The sequence below is a fragment of the Rana temporaria genome, chromosome 12 (genome assembly GCF_905171775.1).
Source record: "Rana temporaria chromosome 12, aRanTem1.1, whole genome shotgun sequence".
Classification (NCBI taxonomy): Eukaryota; Metazoa; Chordata; class Amphibia; order Anura; family Ranidae; genus Rana; species Rana temporaria.
Genome location: NC_053500.1, coordinates 131,444,493 through 131,468,379, shown reverse-complemented (window position 1 = coordinate 131,468,379; position 23,887 = coordinate 131,444,493). Strand labels below are relative to the sequence as shown.

General features: G+C 45.2%; 1 protein-coding gene across 3 annotated transcripts in view; it reads left to right on the top strand.

Moving 5' to 3' along the window:
• CACNA1G (calcium voltage-gated channel subunit alpha1 G) overlaps positions 1-23,887 on the top strand; it is a 262,233-nt gene that overhangs the window by 71,807 nt on the left and 166,539 nt on the right. The gene's annotated exons all lie outside the window — the stretch shown is intronic.

Sequence of the window (23,887 nt, the reverse complement as noted above, 5' to 3'; positions counted from 1 at the left end):
AAATAAATGATACGTGCATATGCATAATTACTAAACCGCATGTTTTTTTTTCCGATCCACTGTACCTGTACACTGTATCGTGGGATTTAGAAAGAACTCTTTCTAAATCCCACGATAACTCACGGCAGACCTCCGCAATGTCTCCTAGGAACAATGACAAAAGCTCCCAGGAGACATTGCGGCATTGAGGAAGTGACGGAATACCCGCACACTACCCGATTAATCCATATACAGGAAGCGGCCAGTAACATAAAGGATTACTAAGGTTCGCCTGCCCCCAACAGTGACTGGAGCTGGGCATCGCCGCTTAGTGAAGGATTTGCTCAGTTGGCTCAGCTTCTCTCGGTTGCTCTAGTCCTGCAAAGGGAACTGCGTTCCTGCTGTGAAAAAAGTGCAGGAACTCCGTTCCCACGCGTTCCCGCAGGACTTGAGCCCTGCCTACCTGACATACATACACTGACTTCACCTACCTGACATACATACACTGACCTATCTGACATATATACACTCACCTACCTGACATACATACACTGACCTCACCTACCTGACATACATACACTGACATACCTACCTGACATACATACACTGACCTCACCTACCTGACATACATACACTGACCTATCTGACATACATACACTGACCTCACCTACCTGACATACATACACTGACATACCTACCTGACACACATACACTCACCTACCTGACATACATAGACCTACCTGACATACATACACTGACCTCACCTACCTGACATACATACATTCACCTACCTGACATACATACACTCACCTACCTGACATACATAGACCTACATGACATACATACCCTGACCCCACCTACCTGACATACATACACAGACCTACCTGACATACATACACAGACCTACCTGACATACATACACAGACCTACCTGACATACATACACTGACCTCACCTACCTTACATATGTACACTGACCTCACCTACCTGACATACATACACTCACCTACCTGACATACATACACTCACCTACCTGACATACATAGACCTACCTGACATACATACACTGACCTCACCTACCTCACATACATACACTCACCTACCTGACATACATAGACCTACCTGACATACATACACTGACCAACAATCACCTACCTGACCAGGTCACAGACTTCATGTGTCCTGCAGTTCAGCTCAGCCTCAACCATAGTGTGCGGTGTACAGCGTGCCCATCACGTGTCACAGCAGGCAGCCAAAGGAGGATAGGAGAGCCGCCCGCCCAAGCGGGGATCTCACAGTGATGTGACGCGGGCAGCATTGTAATTCCCACCTTCTGGAGCCTGCGGCGCCTATGATGGACATCACACGTCCCGCGGTCCCGGCATTGGACCTGTGGGACGTCCATCATAGGCGCTGCAGGCTCCAGACGGCGGGACCTGCTATATCACTCGGCGCTCGGGCTCAGCGGCGGACGGCGGCGATGGGGGCTGACAATTAGACGGTGCATTCCTTACACCCGGGGCTTTTCGGGGACCCATTTTCCTTCCACTTGACAATTATGTGCCACTTTGTGTTGGTCTATCACAGAAAATCCCAATAAAATACATTTATGTTTTTGGTTGTAGAGCTGAAACACGTGTCAGTCACCTGCTGTTACACTAAAACCACTCCCCTGCCCCAGATCAAAACAAACAGGCCTAGCTCACAGCATAGGCCTGCCTAAATTTACCTGCTCTGGCAGCTTACACAAAAACCTACACTAGCACCTACCTATCTAAGGTAGAGGGTGCTACACTTAGTATTAATCAGAAGACTGGCGCCCCATAATTGGTGTCAGTGGGGAGGAATAGTGCCCTATCATTGGTATCAGTAGGAGGAATAGTGTTCCATCCTTGGTGTCAGTGAAAGAACTAGTGCTCCATTGTCAGTGGCAGGATCTATGCCCATTGTTGCTAATGGTGGAGGGATTAATGCCCCAAGGACCAGATAAAAGCAAGCACAGGGCCCCTAGGCCACAGTTTGGAGACTACAGGTCTATGAATACTTTTTCAAGGCATTGTAATATAAAAAATGTTTGTTAACATTATTTTGACTCGGCAATGAAAATAACGCAGACAATAGTGAGGGATGTTTAGCATGCGTCTGTCACTTGTAGGCCACACACAAAAAAGTATGTCATCTGTACATTTTTGGCACAAACCCGACAGGGAATCTTATAAATGAAAGAATTGTACCGCTGGGATACACTTAGCTGGTGAATAATTGAAACCACGCCAAGTGCTGCCTGAATAGTATGTTGGCAATGAGATATATTTGTCCTATTGTAATGAGCAATAATGTAACTTGCCTGGCTTCATAAGGATTTTTAAGATGAGATTCTACTTACCCCTCCAACAGGAACATTTGACATTTAAAGCAGACCTATGGTAAAAATACAATGGGCCAGATTCACAAAGAGATACGACGGTGTATCTACAGATACACCATCGTATCTCTGACTTACACTGGTCCTATCTATGCGCCTGATTCATAGAATCAGTTACGCATAGATAGGGCTAAGATCTGACAGTGTTACACTGTGTTACACTGTCGGATCTTTTATTCAATTTAAAAATGGCGCCGGGGGCGTTCCCGCTGATTTACGATAAATAATATGTAAATCAGCGAGATACGCAAATTCACGAACGTACGCGGACCCGACGCAGTCTTCTTACGACGTTTCCGTAGCGGCTTTCCCGGCGTATACTTACCCCTTCTTTTATCAGGCGCAGCCAATGTTAAGTATAGCCGGCGTTCCCGCTTCGAATTTGAATTTTTTAACGTTGTTTGCGTAAGTCGTTCTCGAATACGGACGGACGTCTTTTACGTAAGCGTCGAAACCACTGACGTCCTAGCGACGTCAGTGGGAGCAATGCACGCCGGGAAATTTCGCGGACGGCGCATGCGCATTTAAATCGGCGCGGGAATAGTACACTCTATGAATTCCGCCGGGGAATTTAGGATCCGCCGCTGCAAGTTTGGAGGTAAGTGGTTTGTGAATTACCCACTTTCCTCTCAAACTTGCGGGAGCGGATCTTAAATCACGTAGATCGAGCGGATCTATAGATCGGCTGATCTACGTGAATCTGGCCCTATCTACCTACCTCTCCTAAACAGGAGGACAAGGTACAACATACTAAAATTGGCTGGAGTGAACAATGTATGAACAGAAGATCAGTCATTTCCCCTAGTGAGGCCACCCCCCCTACAGTTAGAACACACCCAGGGAACATACTTAACCCCTTCCCCGCCCCCTAGTGTTAACCCCTTCACTGCCAGTGGCATTTTTATAGTAATCCAATGCATTTTTATAGCACTGATCGCTATAAAAATGCCAATGGTCCCAAAAATGTGTCAAAAGTGTCCGAAGTGTCCGCCATAATGTCGCAGTACCGAAAAAAAATCGCTGATCGCCGCCATTACTAGTAAAAAAAAAAAATATTGATAAAAATGCCCTCTATTTTGTAAACACTATGGGCCAGATTCACAGAGCGAGTACGCCGGCGTATCTACTGATACGCCGGCGTACTTTCAAATTACCCGCATCGTATCTTTAGTTTGAATCCTCAAACCAAGATACGACGGCATCTGGGTAAGATCTGACAGGCGTACGGCTTCGTACGCCTTCGGATCTTAGATGCAATACTTTGGCGCACGCTGGGTGGAGTTTGCGTCATTTTCCGGGTTGGGTATGCAAATTAGCGATTTACGACGATCCACGAACGTACGCGCGGCCGTCGCATTTTCTAACTTCTGTAGTCGGCTTTTTCCGGCGTATAGTTAAAGCTGGTATAGATAGACTTGCCATGTTAAGTATGGCCGTCGTTCCCGCGTCGAAATTTGAATTTTTTTTTTTTTTGCGTAAGTCGTCCGTGAATAGCGATGGACGTAACTCACGTCTAAGTTCAAAAAATGACGTTGTTTGCGACGTCATTTCGCGCAAAGCACGGCGGGAAATTTTAAAACGGAGCATGCACAGTTCATTCGGCGCGGGGACGCGCTTCATTTAAATGAATCACGCCCCCTACCCGCCGATTTGAATTACGCACCGAGAGATACACTACGCCGCCGTAACTTACGGCGCAAAATCTTCCTGGATTTGACTTAAAGCCAGGTAAGATACGGCGGCGTAGCGTATCTCTGATACGGCGGTGTAGCGTATCTCTGATACGCTGCGCCTATCCAATTCTATGTGGATCTGGCCCTATAACTTTTGTGCAAACCAATCAATAAACACTTATTGCCTTTTTTTTTTTTTTTTACGAAAAATATGTAGAAGAATACGTATCGGCCTAAACTGAGGGAAAAAAAATGTTTTTTTTTATATATTTTTGGGGGATATTTATTATAGCAAAAAGTAAAAAATATTCATTTTTTTTTAATTGTCACTCTATTTTTGTTTATAGCGCAAAAACTAAAAACCGCAGAGGTGATCAAATACCACCAAAAGAAAGCTCTATTTGTGGGGGAAAAAAGGACGCCAATTTTGTTTGGGAGCAACGTCGCACGACCGCGCAATTGTCAGTTAAAGCGACGCAGTGCCGAATCGCAAAAAGTGCTCTGGTCTTTGACCAGCAATATGGTCCGGGGGTTAAGTGGTTAATAACGTGTTTTCCTAAATTAATTATCGCAAAAATAGATTTTTTTTCCAACAAAAAAAATTGAGGGCCACATTTTTTAGTGCCAATTTCCAAACACCCCAGCTGCCCCCAGAAACCCATTACTAACCATGGCATGTCTATATGGGCAAACCACTTCTCACATTGAAAGCCACCTCATCAGCCGTCACTGGTGGGAATTTCCCCGCTTTAAAATGATGCTCAAAAAGCCGCGATTAAACGGCTGGAGATTAATTAGGAATTCATTTGGCAACACAAATATTAAGAATATCTCCCGGTAAGGTTAACGGGTAATTACAGCTCTCAATTTCAAACAAATTATTCCAATTATTTCAGTGACTAAGAAAGAATTAGGGATTCAGAAATGAGAATTACATTTCATGGACATGTTGAGTAATCTCATCCGAAAACTCTTCTGCGGAAATAATGTGTCCTTAGATAAGAGTTCAGAACGTCATCGATTCCGTGTTACTCCTCACGCTTATTTAGTGGCACATACAGCGATTTCTCATTGCGCCCGCAGGAGGAATCTGCTTGTTTTTTAATAGCAGCCAATCAGATTTTCCTGTCCATTTTCCTGTACCGTGCCGTACAGTGAGAGGATCAAATCTGCCCTTGGGCAACGTACACTGATATAGAAAGGCAGATAGAGATAGAAAGATATCTATCTATCTATCTATCTATCTATCTATCTATCTATCTATCTATCTATCTATCTATCTCTTTCTCTGTCTGTTTATATCTCTCTTTAGCTAAATAGATAGATAGATAGATAGATAGATAGATAGATAGATAGATAGATAGATAGATAGATAGATAGATATAGAGATACATAAGGAGATAGAAGAAAAAAGAGAGAGAGAGAGAGATACAGATGGACGGAGGGAGAGAAAGATTATCTATCTCTATCTTTCTCTCTCTATTTATCTCTTTCTCTGTCTATATGTATCTATAACTAGATAGATAGCAATCTATCTTTTTTTCTCTTTCTCTCCCTCTTTCTTTCCATCCATCTGTATCTATTTACATCAATCTATCTATCCTATCTATGTATCCATCTACCTATCTCTTTCTCTGTCTGTCTATATCTATCTATAGATATATATATATAGATATGGATAGAGAGAAAGTGATACATAGGGAGATAGAAGGAAAGAAAGAGATAGATAGATAGATAGATAGATAGATAGATAGATAGATAGATAGATAGATAGATATTGATGGAGGGAGAGAAATATATCTATCTATCTATCTATCTATCTATCTATCTATCTATCTATCTATCTATCTATCTATCTATATATCTATCTCTTTCTCAGTCTGTTTATATCTCTCTATAACTAAATAGATAGATAGATAGATAGATAGATATAGAGATGGATAGAGAGAAAGTGATACATAAGGAGATAGAAGGAAAGAGAGAGAGAGAGATACAGATGAACGGAGGGAGAGAAAGATTATCTATCTATCTCTATCTTTCTCTCTCTATGTATCTCTTTCTCTGTCTATATGTATCTATAACTAGATAGATAGATAGATAGATAGATAGATAGATAGATAGATAGGCATGGATGGAGGGAGCGAAAGATATCTATCTCTATCTTTCTCTCTCTATTTATCTGTCTATATTTATCTAACTAGAAAGATATCTATCTACCAATCTATCTTTTTTTCTCTCTCTCTCTCCTCCCCCCCCTCTTTATTTTCATCCATCTGTATCTATTTACATCTATCTATCTATCTATCTATCTATCTATCTATCTATCTATCTATCTATCTCTGTATCTGTATCTATAACTAGAAAGATAAATAGATAGATATGGATAGAGAGAAAGTGATACATAGGTGGATAGAAGGAGAGAGCGATAGATAGATAGATAAATAGATAGATAGATAGATAGATAGCTAGATATGGAGCTAAACAGAAAAATATAGACAGATGTAAATAGCTAGATAGATTGATACATATGGATGGAGGGAGAGAAAGATATCTATCTATCCCTTTCTATGTCTGTTTATATATATCTATAACTAAATAGATAGAAAAATACAGATGGATAGCGAGAAAGTGATACATAGGGAGATAAAAGGAAAGAGAGAGAGAGAGATACAGATGGATGAAGGGAGAGAAAGATTATCTATATATCTATCTATCTATCTATTTATCTATCTATCTATCTATCTATCTATCTATCTATCTATCTATCTATCTCTATCTCTATCTTTCTCTCTCTATTTATCTATTTCTCTGTCTATATGTGGCTATAACTATATAGATAGGTAGATAGGTATAGAAGGGGGGAGAGAAAGATATCTATATCTATCTTTCTCTCTCTCTATTTATCTGTCTATATTTATCTATAACTAGATGAATGGAGGGAGAGAAAGATATCTCTCTATCTATCTATCTATCTATCTATCTATCTATCTATCTATCTATCTATCTATCTATCTATCTATCGCTATCTTTCTCTCTCTTTTTCTGTCTATATATATTTTTCTATAACTAGTTAGATAGAAAGATAGATAGACAGTGCCAGCTTAATAAGGGTAATAAGAAGAGGTCTCTTCATGCGCTGTCCATGGTGCTGGTTGATTTCTAACATCTATGTAGCCAAACAATTACATTTTAGGGTCTTTGGAAAACAATTAGTAGACTAAATAAAGACAACATGAAATGCTCTTATGAATGATTTTTCAGAATTTCCGTACAAATGAAATTCTACTGGTGTATGGCTAGCATAGATACACCACATCTAGTGATCGTACGTACTCCTCCTGATCCTCGAGGTCCCTAATATGTATGCCCCCTGGTGGCAGCCGAGGTCCTATGAGGCTATAGGACACCCTGTTCTCATGCACCCCTTTGAAGGCGCTGCCTCTAGAATCTCGCTGTGACTCCCGGATGGAGAGATTGTTTTGATTCTCATATTTATAGATTAAATAGAGAAAAAAAAACACTTCTCCATTGTCAGAAAGACAGCCAGGTGATTCTTTATCACTGCTAACCCCATTCATTCAGGTGCAGCGTTCACCTCGATTCTGAGACAATGAGCAATCTTTCCAGCAGCGGAATCTGGGGCTGTACTGGAAAAACTGGGACACACCTGAGCACTACTCTCTGGATAAGTACCGGTGTGTTAAGAAACGCAACTGCGCAAACATTAAAGTGACACGTTTATTACTTTTCCTATGCATACCTGAGGCTGTTGTAAGACTCCAGCTAAGCGTGTTGTTGAAATGTTGTGTAGAAATAGTGTTTACTGCTAAGAGATTTGAAAAGAAACCATGAAGGGGAAATACTTAAGGAAGTGACGTTTTCTCTGCCATAGACCTTCCTTGTTGTTATGTCATTATGGAGCCCTCCTGTCAGCTTATGCTGCTTGTACTTTCATTTGGAAAGTTTAGGTAGACAATCCCACATGGGTGTATCATTTTCTTCCTTAGTTTGTATGGGTCAACATTTCAAAACTCTACATCTAGATGTATCACGCATGCTATAAGTCATGTATGTCAAAAGGTCAAGCTATTGTTGACCTTGGTTACATAGGGCCAGATTCACAAATGAGATACGACGGCGTTTCTCCTGATACGACGGCGTATCTCTGTTTCTATCTATGCGACTGATTCATAGAATCAGTTACGCATAGATATCCCTAAGATCCGACAGGTGTAATTGTTTTACACTGTCGGATCTTAGGATGCAGTACCGCGGCCGCCGCTGGGGGGAGTTCGCGTCGTAAACCAGTCGTAAAGAGAACTTTTTCCTTAACAGTTTTCTCGATGAAAAACGTACACACGACCGTTTTCCTCGGCAAAAAAGCTCTGCCACCAAGTTTCTTGATGGATTCTGTCGAGGAAAACGGTCGTGTGTACGAGGCCAAACTTTCAAACAATGCGGAATCTAGTTTTTTTTTTTGCTGTCTGCAATAGAGAGGTACACCCTCAATATTGGTCCCGGTGGTCGCCATTGATGGCTGTTTTAATTTTTTATTTATTTTTTTTGACACAGAAACAGATGGCACGGGGAAATCTTTCAATAGCGTAACCTTTTCTGGTGACGACTGTCTAAGGCCTCGTACAGACGAGGGGTTGTCCGATGGAAACGGTCCGCCGGACCGTTTCCATCGGACATTTCACCTCCGGATTTTGTTCCGATGGCTTGTACACACCATCGAATCAAAATCCGCGCGGAAAACATCCGCGGTGACGTGTCGCGCCGTCGACGCGACGATGACGCGGCGACGTGCGCGACGCTGGAAGGTAAATACTTCCACGCATGCGTCGAATCAATACGACGCATGCGAGGGATGGGATCGGACGGACTGATCCGGTGAGTCTGTACAGACGACCGGATCAATCCGCTGGACTGGATTCCAGCGGATAGATTTTGTAGCATGCTACAAAATTTGTATCCGCTGGAAATCCGTCGGCTGGATAAATATTATTATTTATATAATATAATTGTCCGCTCGGGCCTACACAAGACCGGATCTATCCGCTAGAACTGATCCGCGGATAAATCCCAGCGGATTGATCCGGTCGTGTGTACGAGGCCTAAGAGGGGATATTCTCTTGCTTTGGAGAGATCTCTGCTGGGACAGGAAGGGCAAGGAAATCTCCCAGACAGACAGGAAAAAAAGGACAGAGTTCATTTCCTATTCCAAAATCCATCAGATTCAGGTAATTGGGCGTACATCTACTTTAACTGCGCCATAAAATTCACTTTTTTTGCGCATCTTAACTTTATGTCTTGTCATTCTCTTGAAATTTTAATTAACATTTATTAATGATCAGCATTTAAAATTCACAAAATGTTAATAGTCCCATTTGTTACATGAGTATGGCGATTTGTAGTCAGCGGTATTATGGATGATAGACCCCAAAGCTATCGCTATCAGTGCCTATAAAAGTGTTTAATGATATTGGCAGCTTTCCTTATACAGGGGAGGGGGCAGCAGTACGATGGCACGCCTAAAGATTTCTGTAGCGGCTGAATTGTACCCGTGCCACATTTTCATACGTAGGCCCTTTCGGTCTGAACTTGCATGACCTGCGGGTTAATTTGAACTTTAACCGCTTCAGACACGGAAGAATTTACCCCCTTCCTGACCAGAGCACTTTTTACAATTCCGCACTGCTTCGCTTTAACTCACAATTGCGCGGTCGTGCGACGCTGTACCCGAAAAAAATGTGCGTCCTTTTTTTCCCACAAGCACAGCTTTCTCTTGGTGGTATTTGATCACCTCTTTTTTTTTTTTACGCTATAAGCAAAACAACAGTGCCAATTTTGAAAAAAACACAATGGGGTAGATTCGCGTAGATCCGCGTATCTTTGCGGCAGCGTAACGTATCCGATTTACGTTACGCCTCCGCAACTTAGACGGGCAAGTGCTGTATTCTCAATAATAAAAATGCTATAATTCTATGCCCTATTTTGTAGACGCTATAACTTTTGCGCAAACCAATTAAAATGAGCTTATTGCGATTTTATTTTACCAAAATATGTAGAAGAATACCACAGAGGTGATCAAATACCACCAAAAGAAATCTCTATTTGTGTGAAAAAAAAGGACGCAAATTTTGTTTGGGTGCAACGTCGCACGACTGCGCAATTGTCAGTTAACCACTTAAGGACCGCCTCCTGCACATATACGTTGGCAGAATGGCACGGCTGGGCACAAGCACGTACCTGTACGTCCTCTTTAATGGCCCAGTCGTGGGCGCGCGCCCGTGGCCCGGTCCGAAGCTCCGTGACCGCGGGACCCGTGGACCCGATCGTCGCTGGAGTCCCGCGATCGGTCCCCGGAGCTGAAGAACGGGGAGAGCCGTGTGTAAACACAGCTTCCCTGTTCTTCACTGTGGCGCCGTCATTGATCGTGTGTTCCCTTTTATAGGAAAACACAATCAATGACGTCACACCTACAGCCACACCCCCCTACAGTTAGAAACACAAATGAGGTCACACTTAACCCCTTCAGCGCCCCCTTGTGATTAACTCCCAAACTGCAATTGTCATTTTCACAGTAAACAATGCATTTTTTGCTGTAAAAATGACAATGGTCCCAAAAATGTGTCAAAATTGTCCGAAGTGTCCGCCATAATGTCGCAGTTACGAAAAAAATCGCTGATCGCCGCCATTAGTAGTAAAAAAAAATATATATATATAAAAATGCAATAAAACTATCCCCTATTTTGTAAACGCTCTAAATTTTGCGCAAAACCAATCGATAAACGCTTATTGCGATTTTTTTTAACAATAAATAGATAGAATAATACGTATCGCCCTAAACTGAGGAAAAACATTTTTTTTTATATATATTTTTGGGGGATATTTATTATAGCAAAAAGTTAAAAATATTGAATTTTTTTCAAAATTTTCGCTCTATTTTTGTTTATAGCGCAAAAAATAAAAACCGCAGAGGTGATCAAATACCACCAAAATAAAGCTTTATTTGTGGGAAAAAAAGGACGCCAATTTTGTTTGGGAGCCACGTCGCACAACCGCGCAATTGTCAGTTAAAGCGACGCAGTGCCGAATCGCAAAAAGGGGCCAAGTCTGCCTAAAGGTCTGGGTCTTTAGTGGTTGAAGAGACGCAGTGCCGAATCGCAAAAAGTGCTCTGGTCAGGAAAGGGATAAAATCTTCCGGGGCTGAAGCGGTTAAAGGAAAATGAATGGCAATGTGACTTAAAAAAGTTAGGGAGGCAGCACCTGCGAGAGCGGTACGGCAGCGGAAAAAAAAATCTGTTGTTGCTATGGAGACATCAAAAGATGGATTGTAGTGAGCTTCATATTGCAAATTAGAAGTATGTAAAAAAAAAAAATGCCAAACAGAAGCTTTATATTTCTTGCAAGAGCGATTATAAATTGATTCTTCAGAGCCACTTACGGTAGGCCGTGTAAAATAATAATATTTTTTTGTTATTGTTCTTTTTATCATTATTATTTATTTTTATTAAACTTGCTTACACATTTTTGCCTTTGCTGCTTACCACGGCGTAATGGTCGTTGATGTGCAGCGTCCCGTAATAACCTTTCCACTTAACCGCTTCAGCCCCGGAAGAATTTACCCCCCTTCCTGACCAGAGCACTTTTTGCGATACGGCACTGCGTCGCTTTATGTGACAGTTGCGCGGTCGTGCGACGTTGCACCCAAACAAAATTGACGTCCTTTTCCCCCCACAAATAGAGCTTTCTTTTGGTGGTATTTGATCACCTCGGCGGTTTTAATTTTTTTGCGCTATAAACAAACAAAGAGCGTAAATTTGGAAAAAAAATCAATATTTTAAACTTTCCGCTATAATAAATATCCCCAAAAATATATAAAAAAATGTTTTTTTTCCTCAGTTTAGGCCGATACGTATTCTTCTACATAATTTTTGGTAAAAAAATATCGCAATAAGCGTTTATTGATTGGTTTGCGCAAAAGTTATAGCATCTACAAAATAGGAAATAATTTTTTGTCATTTTTATTCGATTTTTTTTTTTTTACTAATAATGGCGGGGATTGGCAAATTTTATGGCGGACACATCGGACACTTTTGACGCTATTTTGGGACCATTGTCATTTATTCAGCGATCAGTGCTATAAAAATGCACTGGTTACTGTGTAAACGACACTGGCAAGGAAGGGGTTAACCACTAGGGGGGGGGGGGGAAGGGGTTAAGTGTGTCCTGGGGAGTGATTCTAACTGTGGGGGGGCTGGGCTAGGAGTGATATGATAGTAGATCAGTGTCCTGTCACTAGGCAGAACAGGGAAATGCCTTGTTTACAAAGGCATCTCCCTGTTCTGCAGCTCCGTGACACGATTGCGGGCACTCGGCGGACATTGAGTCTGCGGGACCCGCAATCACACTCACGGAGCACGCGGCGGGCGCCCACGATGCCACGATTTAAAGGGGACGTACAGGTCAGTCCCTTTGCACAGCCGTGTCATTCTGCCGACGTATATCGCTGCATAGCGTTCTCCCCTTGCATCAGGGTCCCCAGAGAGCCCCCCACTTATATCAGGGTCCCCAGAGATCCCCTTACATCAGGATCCCCAGAGAGCCCCTTCTTTACATCAGGGTCCCCAGAGAGCCCCTTCCTTACATCAGGGTCCCCAGAGAGTCCCTTCCTTACATCAGGGTCCCCAGAGAGTCCCTTCCTTACATCAGGGTCCCCAGAGAGCCCCTTCCTTACATCAGGGTCCACAGAGAGCCCCTTCCTTACATCAGGGTCCACAGAGAGCCCCTTCCTTACATCAGGGTCCCCAGAGAGTCCCTTCCTTACATGAGGGTCCCCAGAGAGCCCCTTCCTTACATCAGAGAGCCTCTTCCTTACATCAGGGTCCCCAGAGAGCCCCTTCCTTACATCAGGGTCCCCAGAGAGCCTCTTCCTTACATCATGGTCCACAGAGAGCCCCTTTCTTATATCAGGATCCCCAGAGAGCCCCCCCCCCCCTACATAAGGGTCCCAAGAGAGCCTCCCCCACTTAAATCAGGGTCCCCAGAGAGCCCCCATACTTACATCAGGGTCCCCAAGGAGCCCCCCTTTACATCAGGTCCCTAAAGAGCCCCCCTTACATCAGAGTTCCCAGAGAGCCCCCCACTTACATCAGGGTCCCCAGAGAGCCCCTCTTTACCTCAGAGTCCCCAGAGAGCCGCTCCGTACTACAGGGTCACCAGAGAGAGGGCGGGAAGTTAGAGATGATGTCACCTCTCTGCTGCCCGTGGCTGCACCGTAAGAGTGGAACAGCGGTGACGCAGGGCGGGTGGTGAGAGATGATGTCATCTCTATGCTCTCTAGCCCACTCGCGGCCCGGCTGTAGAGAGGCCACAGCCATGCCTGTCTTTGAGAGACCCCAGATTTGGGGCTATAGCCCTAAAAGCCACCCCCTAGCGACGCCACTGTCAGAAGTGATTCCTGCTGATAGCAGAGGAACAAAGCAGCAGACAGAAATGACACTTAGTGCTCTGGATTGAGACAAGTACATACTACAGAGGGATATGCTTTATTCATATTTAATGTCTGAGGTTTACGACCACTTTAAATTGAGGGGGAAAGGTCATAATATCTTACATGCATAGAGCTGAAAGGCTTTGTACATACTTCTAAATTCATTGAGCACTGTGATGCTTTCTGATACATACATGGCTTGTGCCCTGCCACCCCATTGATTTACAGTTTCCTCTTGTCCCTGTGGCCTGGGGATAACATTGTGATTGGGTAATAGATGTACTGTCTCTGCATCCAGTGACCTTGGAGATCTAGAATTAAAACTTGAATTATGGTTGACCAGTGTGGGTTGCAGATCAGCATCACTTAATGAAAAATGTGGCATCTTTCACTATAAAGGGGACATAACTGCTTGTATATATGCAGCCATCAGTTGGCCGTAGATAAGCAGATATCTCACTCGAAGGGATGAAAGGCAGGTAATTGCTTATCCTCAAATAAGTCACCCGAGAGACATACCTGGAGGCGACTGCAGTGCATTTGGACCTTCGACAGTCCTTGTTCAGGCACTTCCTATAATTGGGTGACAGTGCTCTGTCATGTTTCAAGCTACACTATGGGCCAGATTCACAGAAAAAGTACGCCGGAGTATCTGCTGATACTCCGGCGTACTTTCAAATTTGCCGCGTCGTATCTTTATTTGTAATTCACAAACAAAGATACGACGGCATTTGGCTAAGATCCGACAGGCTTACGGCTTCGTACGCCTTCAGATCTTAGGATGCAATACTTCGGCGCCCGCTGGGTGGAGTTCGCAGCGTTTTCCGCGTCGGGTATGCTAATTAGCTGTTTACGGCGATTCACGAAGGTACGCGCGTTCGTCGCATTCTCTTACGTCGTCGCTAGTCGGCTTTTCCCGTCGTAAAGTTGCGATTGCTATTTAGGTGGTGTAAAATTAGACAGCCCATGTTAAAGTATGGCCGTCGTTCCCGCATCGAATTTCAATATTTTTTTTTTGCGTAAGTCGTCCAGGAATACGAAAGTACGTAACGCACGTCGCCGTTCAAAACATTACCTCGGGTGACGTCATTTCTCGCAAAGCACGGCGGGAAATTTCAAAACGGAGCATGCGCAGTACGTTCGGCGTGGGAACGCGCCTAATTTAAATGGTACACGCCCCATTTGAATTAGGCGGGCTTGCGCCGGACGGCTTTACGCTACGCCGCCGCAAGTTTACAGGTAAGTGCTTTGTGAATCAAGCACTTACGCTGAAAACTTGCGGCGGAGTAACGTAAACGGGATACGTTACGCCGCTGTAATTCTACATGAATCTGGCCCTATATTTCCAAAAGTATTGGAACACCTGCCTTTACATGCACATAATAACATCCCAGTCTTTAAGCAGATTCAGAGAGAGTTAGGCCGGAGTATCAGTAGATACGCCGACCTAACTCTGAATCTGCGCCGTCCTAAGTTTAAGTGTATTCTCAAACTGAGATACACTTAAACCTAGCTAAGATACGACGGCCTGCGCCGTCGTATCTTAGGGTGCAATTTTTCCTTTGGCCGCTAGGTGACGCTTCCGTTGAGTTCGGCGTAGAATATGTAAATGCCTAGATGCGCCGATTCACGAACATACGTGCGCCCGTCGCAGTAAAGATACGCCGTTTACGTAAGGCATTTTCCGGCGTAAAGTTATTCCATCAAATAGCTGGCCTAGTCAATGTTAAGTATGGCCGTCGTTCCCGCGTCGAAATTTGAAATTTTTACGTCGTTTGTGTAGGTCGTCCGTGAATAGGGCTGGACGTAATTTACGCTCACGTCGAAACCAATACGTCCTTGCGGCGTACTTTGGAGCAATGCACACTGGGATATGTACACGGACGGCGCATGCGCCGTTCGTAAAAAACGTCAATCACGTCGGGTCACCCCTCCATTAACATAAAACACTCATCCTCATTTGAATTAGGCGCGCTTATGCCGGCCACATTTACGCTATGCAGCCGTAAGTTAGGAGGCAAGTACTTTGTGAATACAGTACTTGCCTCTCTGACTTAAGGCGGCGTAGCGTAAATACGGTACGCTACGCCGCCTTAAAGATGCGCGCCCCTACATGAATCTAGCTATTAGTCCGTAGGGTTCAATATTGAGTTGGCCCACCCTTTGCAGCTATAACAGCTTCAACTCTTCTGGGAAGGCTGTCCACAAGGTTTAGGAGTGTGTCTATGGGGATGTTTCACCATTCTTCCAGAAGTGCATTTGTGAGGTCAGGCACTGAAGTAGGACAAGAAGGCCTGGCTCGCAGAGGTTTCTACCGGCTTACGGTCAGGACTTTGTCAAGTTCCTCCACCCCAAACTCGCTCATTCTTGTCTTTATGGACCTTGTTTTGTGCACTGGTGCGCAGCCATGTTGGAACAGGAAAGGACCATCCCCAAACTGTTCCTACAAAGTCTTGGTATGCTGACGCCTTAAGAGTTCCCTTCACTGGAACAAAAGGGCCAAGCCCAACCCTTGAAATACAACCCCCCACCATAATCCCCTGGGGGATTATACTGGTGGACAGACTGACCTGGGGGATTAAACTGGTGGACAGACTAGCTTGGGGAGATTATACTGGTGGACAGACTGACCTGAGGGTATTATACTGGGGTACAGACTGGCCTGGGGGATTATACTGGGGAACAGACTGGCCTGGGGGGATTATACTGGTGGACAGACTGGTCTGGGGAGATTATACTGGTGGACAGACTGGCCTGGGGTGATTATACTGGGGAACAGACTGACCTGGGGGGGATTGTACGGGGGAACAGACTAGCCTGGGGGGATTATACTGGTGGACAGACTGGCCTGGGGGATTATACTGGTGGACAGACTGACCTGGGGTGATTATACTGGTGGACAGACTGGTCTGGGGGGATTATACTGGTGGACAGACTGACCTGGGGTGATTATACTGGGGTACAGACTAGCTTGGGGAGATTATACTGGTGGACAGACTGACCTGGGGTGATTATACTGGGGGTACAGCCTGGGGGATTATACTGGTGGGCAGACTGGCCTGGGGGATTATACTGGTGGACAGACTAGCTTGGGGAGATTATACTGGTGGACAGACTGACCTGGGGGATTATACTGGTGGACAGACTGACCTGGGGTGATTATAGTGGGGTACAGACTGGCCTGGGGGATTATACTGGTGGACAGACTGACCTGGGGGGGGGGGGATTGTACTGGGGGACAGACTGGCCTGGGGGGGGGGGATTGTACTGGGGGACAGACTGGCCTGGGGGGGACTGTACTGGGGGACAGACTGACCTGGGGGGGGATTGTACTGGGGGACAGACTGGCCTGGGGGGGGGGATTGTACTGGGGGACAGACTGGCCTGGGGGGGACTGTACTGGGGGACAGACTGACCAAGGAGGGATTATACTGGAGGACAGACTGGCCTGGGGGGGGGGATTGTACTGGGGGACAGACTGACCTTCATTTGGTTTAACTACGCTTCTCCCATATTTACCACAATTTGGCCACACCCACTGTTCATTACGAGACGCTACATGCGCTGCAATACTAATTTTCTTGGGGCACCCAAAGGTGTCTTAGGTCTTTTACAATCCTATAGTAAAGTAAACTACACAAAAAAAATTGTTATGCGCAGCTGAAGTGTTCGGGTTTGGCTTGATGACAAGGTGGCAACCCTAATTGGTATTCGCGACCTCTCTTTGCTTGTAAATGCAATTCAGCGGCTAGTTAGCCACTAGGATCGCTTTTACAAGAGAGCCAACCGCTGGCAGCTGAAGGAATCATCCCAATTGGTTGCTAGAGATTACTGTACAGTAATACTGCTCACTGATTGGTTGCTAGAGGTTACAGCACATCACCTCTTTACTGCAGAGGGGCCTGATATACATATGAATGCCGCCTTTATTTACATATGAATGCCGCCTTTATTTACATATGAATGTAGCCTTTATTTACATATGAATGTAGCCTTTATTTACATATGAATGCTGCCTTTATTTACATATGAATGCTGCCTTTATTTACATATGAATGCAGCCTTTATTTACATATGAATGCTGCCTTTATTTACATATGAATGCTGCCTTTATTTACATATGAATGCTGCCGGCTTCAGTTATTTACATATGAATGCCTCCACTATTTACATATGAATGCCGGTTATTTACATGTAAACACTGGATCTGCAGTTGAGACATCTGTACACAATAGGGCAGATCTGACCATTAGTAGCATCACTTCGCACTGAGATATCAGGACACAGCACGGGACTAAATCGTCAAGGGACAAGGGAATTTAAACTGGGATAGTTGGTAAGTACGAGGCAGCTGCTTTGAACCCCACAACAATAACCGGGCCCAGGGCAGCTTCCCCTTTTGCCCTGTCTTAAAGACGGCCCTGCCAGGGACAGGAAGTATGTCGTTTGCAGGATTGCCAGGTGAAAATAAAGAGAGAAAAGGCCTCAAAAAAATAAAACTAATGCAGCCACCACAACTGAGTACTTGTCTGCAGCAATATCTTCCATTTTTGTTTCTGGGTTTAGATACACTTTTATTTCTAAGCTGCATAGTTGACACTGAAGTGGCCTGCGATTGCTGTAGGGCAAGTGATTGATGGCTAACTAATGGAACATATGCCTCTGTATTGTGTGGCGTGGTAATTAGTCGCTAACGATCGCACAGTGCTGTGTGATTAATTGCTTCTACATGCTATTGTGTAGCTTATTCTATAGGGAGCCACTTGCTCAAGAGTTAGCGGGTTGATCACTACTGCTTTTACATGGAATGCTTTTGATGAGGAACGTGTTAAATGGATCAGCTTGATGAAAATAATATGATAAATGTGTGTTTTTTTTCCTATGTATATGTTGTCATTATATCTGTCCATTGGGACAACCATGTTTGCTTTTTACATCTTTGCTGTGCTACATTTAAGGCTAGATTCAGGTAGATTTGCGCATTGTTACGGCGGCGTAGCGTATCGTATTTACGCTACGCCGCCATAAGTAAGTGAAGCAAGTGCTGTATTCACAAAGCACTTGCCTCCTAAGTTACGGCGGCGTAGCGTAAATGGGGCCGGCGTAAGCGCGCGTAATTCAAATGAGGATGAGGGGGGCGTGTTTTATGTAAATGGATGGTGACCCGACGTGATTGACGGTTTTTACGAAAGGCGCATGCGCCGTCCATGTACATATCCCGGTGTGCATTGCCCCAAAGTACGCCGCAAGGACGTATTGGTTTCGACGTGAACGTAAATTCCGTCCAGCCCCATTCACGGACGACTTACGCAAACAACGTAAAATTTTCAAATTTTGACGCGGGACCGACGGCCATACTTAACATTGGCTACGCCACCTAGGGGGCAGCTTTATCTTTACGCGGCGTATCTCTTACGGAAACGGCGTATCTTTACTGCGACGGGCAAGTGTACGTTCGTGAATCGGTGTATCTAGTCATTTACATATTCTACACCGAACTCAACGGAAGCGCCACCTAGCGGCCAGCGTAAATATTGCACCCTAAGATACAACGGCGTAGGAGACTTACGCCGCTCGTATCTTAGCCTAATTTAAGCGTATCTGGTTTCCAGAATACGCTTAAATTTACGACGGCGCAGATTTAGAGTTACGACGGCGTATCTACTGATACGCCGGCGTAACTCTCTCTGAATCTAGCCCTTAGTTTTTTGCTGCTTCTTCGCTCGAGGCAAGCCTGTCCAACACATTAAAATGAATGCACTCCTTGTGCGGCTGCTTATCCGAGTTCCACTTGTTTTTCAGTTTATTAAAAGTTAGCAGCTTCAAAAAGTGTATCTGCTGACTTTTAATAAACAGACACTCACCCAGGGGGGGCCCGTCCAAACATGGGCGCATGGGCACCGCCCCCTCTGTGTCACGCCGCCCCCTCTGTGTCACGCCGCCCCCCTATTTGACTAATGAATACATTCATGCATAGCATTGCATGAATCTATCCATGGCTGCCGCTGCCACCCTCGATTCAGGCGTCCGGCCCCTTTTTGGATGCCAGGCGCCTGAATTACAGCAGCGGGGGTGTTTTTTTGAAGCACCTGATTAGAGCCGTAGGCAGTCGCAGTCCACTAATTCCGCGTACACACGTGGGTTTTTTTCTGATGGAATTTTGGCTCAAACTTGTGTTGCGTACACACGGTCACACAAATGTCTGAATTTCCGACCGCCAAGAACGCGTGATGTACAACACTACAACGAGCCGAGAAAAATTTATGATTCCGAGAATGCGTTGAATTGATTCCTGAGTATGCCTCTAATTGTTTCCGAGCATGCATGTTTTTTTGTGTGTCGGAATTGCATACAGATGATCGGAATTTCCAACAAGAACTTTTCCCGTCGGAAAATTTGAGAACCAGCTCTCAAATTTTTGCTGTCGGAAATTCCAACAGAAAATGTCCGATGGAGCCTACACACGGTCGGAATTTACGACCAAAAGCTCACATCGAACTTTTCTTGTCGGAAATTCCGATCGTGTGTATGCGGCATTAGATGTGTTAGAAAAGCAAATTAATATTTGCTTTTCTAACACTGAACCGCCTCTCTGCCAATCAGGTAGCGTGGTTCTAATACCCGTTACCTGATTGGCTGAAGACACAGGTGCTCCTATTGGACATATGCAGAATGGAAGAAGAGGCGGGGGAAGCATGGAGGACACAGGAGCCGCTGTCACCCGCTGCCTGACCCGGTCACAGTGGAGGTATATGATGGGCACAAGTGGCTGCATTTGATGGACACAGGTGGCTGCATATGATGGGCACAAGTGGCTACATTTGATGGGCACAAGTGGCTGCATTTGATGGGCACAAGTGGTGGCATTTGATGAGCACAAGTGGCGGCATATGATGGGCACAAGCGGCTGCATTTGGTGGGCACAAGTGGCTGCATTTGATGGGCACAAGTGGTGGCATATGATGGGCACAAGTGGCTGCATTTGATGGGCACAAGTGGCTGCATTTGATGGGCACAAGTGGCGGCATATGATGGGCACAAGTGGTGGCATATAATGGGCACAAGTGGCTGCATTTGATGGGCACAAGTGGTGGCATATGATGGGCACAAGTGGCTTCATATGATGGGCACAAGTGGCAGCATTTGATGGGCACAAGTGGCAGCATATGATGGGCACAAGTGGCGGCATTTGACAGGCACAAGTGGCGGCATTTTTTGGGCACAAGTGGCAGCATATGATGAGCACAAGTTTTTTAAATGGCGTGTGATCCCCCCAAAATCAATAACAGACCCTTATCCGAGCATGCAGCCGGGCAGGTCAGGAAACTTATTTTCCAGACAGTGAACAGTACGATCATACTGTCTACAGAATCGATCATTGCATGGCCACCATAATGGATGTATGTATAAAATATTTGAAATTAAAGGGGTTGTAAAGGTTTGTTTATTTTCTAAATAGGTTCCTTTAAGCTAGTGTATTGTTGGTTCACTTACCTTTTCCTTCGACTTTCCTTCTAAATGTTTTTTTTCTTTGTCTGAATTTCTTACTTCCTGTTCCTCCTCAGTAAGCTGTTCTGGCTGACTAACCCCCGTTCGGATGATGGTGGAAAGCTTACTGTGGAGAAACAGGAAGTGAGAAATTCAGACAAAGAAAAAAAACATTTAGAAGGGAAATGGAAGGAAAAGGTAAGTGAACCAATAATGCACTAGATTAAAGGAACCTATATAGAAAATAAAAAACAAACCTTTACAACCCCTTTAACTTTATATTGTGAAACCCCTTTGAATGCACCAAACAAAAAAAAAAACGAATCGCCGCAGAACCTGCGCTTTAAACTCGCCATAGGAGACCAAGAACATGCCTGATGTTTGACATGTCAAATTGTTATTTCACTTGATTATGTTTAATACTGTTTTTCCTATTTATCCGGAATCAGTTTTTTCAGGTCTTTCCGTGCCTTTTAGCCCATTATTAGACGTTGCTATGGCGACCAGCTCCGCCAAAGTGATTTGTCTACTTAGACAGTTTTGTTGATTTTTTTTTTTTTGTATAAATGCATGTACCGTATTTATCGGCGTATACCGCGCTCTTTTTTGCCCTGAAAATCAGGGCAAAAAAAATCGGTGCTCGATATACGCCGATACCCGCTTTCCCGCGCCGAGTTTGAATACTGCGCCTGCATATACCGAGCGCAGTACACTCTGGTATAGTCGGGCAGTCTCGGCTCCTCTCGCGCTCACGTCCTGGACGTACAGGACGTGAGCGCGAGAGTAGCCGAGCCTGCCCGACTATACACGAGTGTACTGCGCTCGGTATATGCCGGCGCAGTATTCAAACTCGGAGCGGGGAGGACGCCGCAGAAGGACGCCGGACCCGACGAAGAGGACACCCGAAGCCGCAGACGGACGCCGGACCCGACGAGGCCGCCGCGCAAGACACCAAAACTGTAAGTACAAAAATATTTTTTCCACAGGAATTTCGTGGCAACTTTAGGGGTGCGCGCTATACGCGGGAGCGCGCTATACCCCAATAAATACGGTATATATATTTATTTTACCGGGGCGCCATTCGCTTTGGTGCATTCTATGTGCTTCTTAAAGGAAGGTAGAAGCTTATAGAAAGGAACAACTTAGAAGGGCAAACAACTCCCAAAAAAAAAAAAAAAAACAACAAAAAAAAAAACGAAGGCGTGATTATATAAAAGAAAACACTCTAAAGGTGATTTTTTTTTCTTCCTCTAATGTTGGTTTCCCGCGTGTTCGCATTTATTTCAATAAAATGATGGTAAATTGCAGCTCGGCAATTTAAGAAATTGTGATCACTGGGTTTAGAAGTATAAGCGGGAGAAAAATAATTCCCAGCCACCCACACACAGCTGTATAGAGACAGTTACAAGGATGGGAGAGGAATGCAGTGATTTCTAGGGGGGGGGGCTGGGGACCTCAGCTAGGAAATAAAAGCAAGAGGTGTCGATTTAGAGGAGAAGGTTAATAAAAAATTGAGATAATGTAAATGTGGCTTTTTTTTTTTTTTTTTTTTGGTGAATGAAAGAAAAATAAAGCAGTACTCATTTTTAAAATAAATGATAGCCCAGTTAGAGTAAAAATGTTAAAAAATTACTTTTACTGCTATACCCACCTTCTATCCAGAGCTGCTCCCTACTAGGGTGCCCAAGTGTCCCGGATTGCCCGGGACTGTCCCGCAATTGACATGTCTGTCCCGGGTCCCGGGCACCTTCATTCTGGGACAATACAATGTCCCTGAATGAAATAGAGGACACAGCCACCCCCTACTAACTGATAACTACATTTCCGAGACTGGTTGCTAGGGCCGGCGCTGCCTGGCGTCTTGCAACCAGTGACAATTTACTCTCAGACAGTGAAACCGGGAGCGAGGCCTGCGCCTAGTGCAGCACTGCTGTCCCCACCCATTTCGGCACCTTCTCCGGCACCCAGTGGCAAGCAGCAGGGACTGGTGTGATCTTCACTCTCCAGATAGTGACGCCACTCCTTTCCTTCTACGCACGTGGCTCATGCAGAGGGAGTGACAGCAGCACTGCATCTGGTGGCAGGCTATGGGTGGCAAGTGGCACTGCATCTGGTGGTAAGTGGCCCATTCACCTGACAAATAACCCACCACAGGGCCAATCCTAGGCAGGGTGCACCCAGGCGCTGCAGAGGTGGGGGCGCCGAAGCTTCAAAGTGCTCCCCTCCCTCCTCCTTGTCTGTGTCCAGAGGCGGAGCGCATGTAATGGGCGCTGCGGTTCCCCGTCCCCCTTGCTCTCTCCGCTGGCAACTGACAAGAGCGCATACCTCCCACTGTCCCCGGAATCCGGGCTGGGTACCACAGCAAAGCCTAGTACTGGAACACATTCCGGCACTAGTCTCCACTAATTAATTCTCTCCGGTGTGCATGGAGCAGTCTCCTGTCTGCCCCGCCCCCTCTGCGCGTGTCGGCTCTTTTCCCATAGGCGATGATGAGAGGCTTCTGGGTTGGCCGGAGCTGCTGCCAATCATCCCATACACTCCCAGAAATGCTCTCCGAGTGCCACCCTCCAAGTAACCAAAGATGCCACGTATGCCCCGCCCCCCTGTAATGTGCTTCTGCTCCCAGCACGCCCGAGCTACAGGGATCTATTAGACAAGTACTGATCTATGGGGACACCTGCTGTTGGGGGGCTCTGATGGGGGACACCTGCTGTGGGGGGGCTCTGATGGGGGACACCTGCTGTGGGGGGGCTCTGATGGGGGACACCTGCTGTGGGGGGGCTCTGATGGGGGACACCTGCTGTGGGGGGCTCTGATGGGGGAC